Source organism: Triticum urartu, chromosome 1 (assembly GCF_003073215.2).
Source record: "Triticum urartu cultivar G1812 chromosome 1, Tu2.1, whole genome shotgun sequence".
Taxonomy (NCBI): domain Eukaryota; kingdom Viridiplantae; phylum Streptophyta; class Magnoliopsida; order Poales; family Poaceae; genus Triticum; species Triticum urartu.
This window is the reverse complement of record NC_053022.1, coordinates 150,634,651-150,640,650: the sequence shown is the minus strand read 5'-3', so window position 1 is coordinate 150,640,650 and position 6,000 is coordinate 150,634,651.

The following is a 6,000-nucleotide window of genomic DNA, read 5'->3' as shown; positions in this document are numbered from 1 at the left end:
CACCATATGCATGATATGAGAAATATAAACATTGCAACTTAGAGCATACACCTCAGGTGGGATGTAGGACTGGTCATCTGTCTCTGAATCCTCCTCTGAGGAGCTCCCTGTAACCATCGAGATATATGCTCCAGATTTTTCCATAACCGGCTCAAATGGTTGATACACATGAAGAGTAGTTCAATATACACAGATTGTCGACAAATGGAATACGTAATGAAAAAAAGATGGCATGAGATAATTCACATATATGATGCCTGGCTCCATGGCGGTGCATAATTCACATATATGATAACTGGCTGAAAAACATGGCATTGCATAATTCACATATCTGATATAGAAAGCAAACAGGAGGCATTCACACAAAGCATGTCTAATCTAAGTAGATGGCATGGCAATGCAAGACAACAGGTAGCACTGACTGCTCAGAAGACCTTGTTTTCACTCCAGATTTTCACATGACCGACTCAAATGGCTGATGCACAGGAAGAGTAGATGAATGTATAAACATTGTTGACAAATGGAATACATTATGGAAAAAATATGGCATGATACAATTCACATATACGATGACTGGCTAAATAGGATGGCATTGCATGATTCACATACATGATGCCTGGCTAAAGAAGATGGCATTGCATAATTCCCATATACTCCCTCCGTTCCTAAATATTTGTCTTTTTAGAGATTTCAAATGGACTACCACATACGGATGTATATAGACATATTTTAGAGTGTAGATTCACTCATTTTGTTCCGTATGTAGTCACATGTTGAAATCTCTAAAAAAGACAAATATTTAGGAATGGTGGGAGTATGATATAGAAATCAAACAGGTGGCATTCACACGAAGCAAATCTAAACTAAGCTGATGACATATAAGATGTATAATGTAAGCAATGCAAGGCACCATATGCATGATATGACCAACATCAGCATGCCAGGTTAGAGCAAACACCTCAGGTGGTAAGCAGGCATGGTCGGCTCCTTCTGAATCTCCATCTGAACAGTTATCTTCCTCTGGAATACAATCTGGAAATGCAGGAGGGGGCCACTTCGCCCACCATGGAGTGGCGTCTGCATGACATTATATTCACACGCAACGGTCTTCTCTTTTTCTGTACATGTTCAGTAGGATTGTGTACAATATATGACATGCATAATAAAAAAATAGTTAGATTTTGTAAGGCCTAAGGGGTGCATGCAAAAATCAAGACTGATGGTAGCAAACGAGTGGATGGATCCAAAACTAATGATAGCAGATAGATTATAGCTTCAGTTTAAAAAGATAGACAATGGATCATCTATTGTTTGTTGCCCACTCAACATGAACCACATAGAAGAGCCCAGATGAACCAGATAGTAGACAGATACTATTTGTTGCTGGCTCGATATGAGACCCATGGGCAATTCAAAACTCAAGATTGAACGATAAAGTAGTAGGTAATAATAACCGATGTATAATGTAAGCAAACACGAAAGACTGTGACCTCTCTTCCAGAACTGTGTAGTCCTCGGGTTCATCTGCTCAGTTGATGATGGTAATGCAGTTGGCGTGGCTGCCGGCAATGGGGAAGATGATCTGAGGCGGCGAAAGGAAGTCTACAGGGGGGATCTCTGCTGCAGTGAACGCTTCTGTTGATGGTGCACCTCAGGTGGGGTGGATGACGGCACGGCAGGAGCAGGACATAACACACAGAGTTTTCTTTGACGCCTATCTGAAAATGAAGTAAATTTGTAAGGGCTCCTTAGAATTGGAGGATTCTATAAACGTAGGGACAGGAAAAACACAGGAATAGGATAGGAATGCACGTGCAAAACAAAGCATTTGGAAACATAGGATTTCAGTCAACCTGGGTGTTTGGCTCACATGAATTGGAAGAACAGAGGAATGGAGAAACAAAGTGATGTGATGAGTGTACAACCTCTTTGGCATAGCCTTGTGGACGTAACCATTGTTGGGTTGGACGTGGAGGATGGTGATGATGTTGGTGTGACTGTCGGAGGCGGGGAAGAAGATCTGAGGCCTCTGGAAACGGCGCCGAGGGTACTGCTCCACTGTGATGGACGGTTCCGTCATTGGAGCAGCTCCGCTAAGGTGTACGGCGACGAGGCTGGAGCATGACAAGACAGACAATATTAATCTGAAGTGGGACCCTAATATCATCTGCAATAGATGATGTAAAATACATCGCCAAAAAGTGCTAGATGTAAAATGCATCAGCCGCGCCACGGCCGCTCCGACAGATGTTGTAAGTACTGTTCACTCTGAACTTAACTAAAGAAAATGAACTTCACAGTCGAAACTGAATTTTACTGTCGAAACTGATTGAACTAGTAACAGAGCATTGCAATAGATGTTTAGGGCGTTCAAGCACTAGTAATAGAGTAGCAGTGATCTAAATCAGCAGACGCTCGAGCAGGGAACACACTAGCAGAGAACAAGTCATGCAGTAGCACTGCGAGCGAGTGCTAAAGCAGCAACTCCTGTAGCTGCCAGAGGTCATGCAGCAGCAGCAGCGCAAGCGAGAGCAAGAGCAGAGCTGCAGCACAAACGAAAGCAGGAGCAGTGCAGCAGCGCAACCGACAGCAAGAACAGAGCCGCAGCGTGAGCGAGAGCCGGAGCAGCTGCAGCTAGTGCCGTTGTGGAAGTCGCCACCGAGGAAGCAATGACATGGGGGAGAGACGCCGTGGATGATGTGGCCGGCGATGGCGCCGTCGATGGAGACACGCCATGTCTGCTCGGTATCGAGCACTGGCAGCCCCGTGAGATCGAATAAAAGATAAAATGCAGCGGTGAGTGCAGAACATCTTTGGTGGTGCCGAGTTGGCCTCGGCTTCATCGGAGGAATTGGTGAGGGTGCTGCGGTTTCGGTGGGGCAGGTCAAGACGGTGTTGTGGGGATTGAGGTGGTGCGATAGACAAGGCGAACGTCGGGGCAGCTCCTTGGAATTGGAGGACGGGGCGGCTGATCCGGCGGGACGACGAGATCGACAACGGATCATCATCCGATGGGGTGGATGAGGGACGGCGAGCTGTTGCGGTGGACGATGTAGTCGGGGAAGAGTCTCCGGCTGGGCGGCGGTCGGGAGGCCGACGAAGGAGCATGGGGTTTCGCGGGTTTTGGCGGCCTCGGTGTATGAATGGGGGCGAAGGGGGAGGGGGGAGCCAAGCTTAGGGACGCGCTTGTCCAAAATATAGGGTAATTTACCAGCATACCCCCACCGGTTTTGACACCGCGACATGGAGCTTCATATCCGGCTGAGGGGTAGAAGGGGGATTTTGCGTGTCTGGGCTGCGGGAGCGATTTCGGATGAGGAGGGAGTTCTCGCGCGCATCCAAATTTCTGGATAACAAGGCGCAGCGCGGGTTGAAGAAGCAGGAGTTTCAAAGCAGGTGAAACAAAAGATACTCGAGCTTGAAAATTTCGGGATAACAAGGTGCGGATTCCTTGTTCGGAAGAACAAACTTAACGTGTAAAAAAACAATTCATACAAGACACAAGAGAGTCATGTCCCCTTTTACTATATTGCTATAGATGCCATTGAAAAAACTACAAGAAAAATGTAAAAAAAAATCGGGAGAACAAGATTACCCTGCACAGTACCAAATCGATTCACACTTCCCTCAACAACAACAAAAAACAAATCAATTCCCACCAAAGAAAGAGTAATGTCCCTTTTTATATGATTACAGATGCCATGATCTCGAATTTCAATTTTTGAATCCACGTTATGTTGAATTTGAATATATCGTTAGGTGACCTTGCGGTTTATAATTGATGTAGTCATACATTTTGATCTTCCATCATATATGAACATTTTACTCCACCATGTGAACATATATATTGTCGTCTACCATATGGACTAAATTTGAATCAATTTTCCTTATTTGAATACGATTGTTGTCAAGTTATACAATAATTTAAATATTATATTGATAACAAAAACATACATATAGCAGTAATCATATTTCACTAGGAACTACATGTAACATACGCTCTCCAATTCAAATATTTGTATCCATTTTATGACGAATTCAAATCATAGTACATTATTGGTCTAGGTAGCGAGATGTTGGGATAATCTAAACCCTATTTTCATACGTATAATTTTTGGCTGAATTGGGACAAGTTTTGGTATAAGTCTCTTGAAAACCGGAGATTCTCTCAACAAGCCTCGTGGTTCCGAGAGGGAACGTGTCACCTTTGTGTGCGAAATGATATACGCTGCCTCCCCCCTGATTTTATTTACAGAGGCAACATAGAACTATATGAGTGCCCTGTTAAATTTTGGAATTATTTCAGGTTCATTTGGCCTTTTTATACATTAATTGTGTTTCTGGACTTTTAATGCGCATAATCTAAATATGAATTGCATGCACATGCTCTGGTGCACCAAAGTGGGTTTAAAAATCACATGTGTGTCCTTGGTTGGATTTCTAGGTCCCATGGAAGAAATGAGAATGAAATTCAAACATCTGGGCGTCATGACTCGGCCGAGAACATCGAGAAACTTTGATTTTAAATTCATGTAAATCCAAAACTCGCCTGGAAATCATGAAACTTGGCATGGTGTCATGTCATGGCACTAACATGTTGTGGTAAAAAATTGGGCCGATTTGGAAGCTCGTGGTTCTAAGAGGGAACGTGTCACCTTTGAGTGTGAAACGATATACGCTGCCCCCCTTGAGTTTCTTAACAAAGGCAACATAGAACTACATTAGTGCCCTGTTAAATTTTGGAAGTATTCTGGGTTCGTTTGTCATTTTTAATACATTAATTGAGTTTCTGGTCATTTAATGTGCATAAGTCAAATTTGAAGTACAAGCACATGCTCTCGTGCACCAAAGTTGGTTGAAAAATCACATTTTTGTCCTCGGGTGAATTTCTAGGTCCCATGCAAGAAATGAGAATAAAATTAAAACATCTGGGCATCGTGGCTCGGTCGAGAACATTGAGAAACTTGGTTTTAAAATTCTTGTAAATCCAAAACACGTCTGAAAATCATGAAACTTGGCATGGATGTCATGTCATGGTACTACCATGTTGTGGTAAAAAAATGGCCGAATAGGAACAGATTTTGGTATAAGCTTTTGCAAACCGAAGCTTCTCTCAAGAAGGCTCATGGTTCTGAGAGGGAATGTGCCACCTTTGAGTGCGAAACGATATACGTTGTCCCCCTTGAGTTTATTTACAAAGGAAACATAGAACTACATGAGTTCCCTGTTAAATTTTGGAATTATTCCGGCTTCATTTAGCCTTATTTACACATTAATTGAGTTTTTGGTCATTTAATGTGCATAATTCAAATTTGAACTACAAGCACATGCTCCCGTGCACCAAAGTTGGTTGAAAAATCACATTTGTGTCCTCGGGTGAATTTCTACTCCCTCCTTCCATCTATATACGTCCTAATGCGTTTTTCGAGGCTAACTTTGACCAAACATTAGAGCAATAATATATGACATGCAACTTACACAAAGCATACCTTAAATTTTGTATGTCAAAGGATCTTCTAATAATATAATTTTCATAGTATACATCTCATGTGCTATTAATCTTGTCAATAGTCAAAGGTTGTCTTGAAAAACACATTAGGCCCTATATAGATGGAAGGAGGGAGTAGGTCCCATGCAAAAAATGAGAATAAAATTCAAATATCTGGGCATCGTGGCTCGGTCGAGAACATTGAGAAACTTGGTTTTAAAATCATGAAACTTGGCATGGTGTCATTTCATGGTAGTACTATGCCGTGGTAAAAAAAATTGGCCGAATAGGAACAAATTTTGGTATAAGCTTCTTGCAAATCGGAGCTTCTCTCAAGAAGGCTCGTGGTTCTGGGAGGGAACGTGTCATCTTTGTGTGCATAATTCAAATTTGAAATACAAGCACATGTTCCAGTGCATCAAAGTTGGTTGAAAAATCACATGTGTGTCCTCGGGTAAATTTCTAGGTTCCTTGCAAGAAATGGGAATGAAATTCAAAATTCTGGGCGTCGT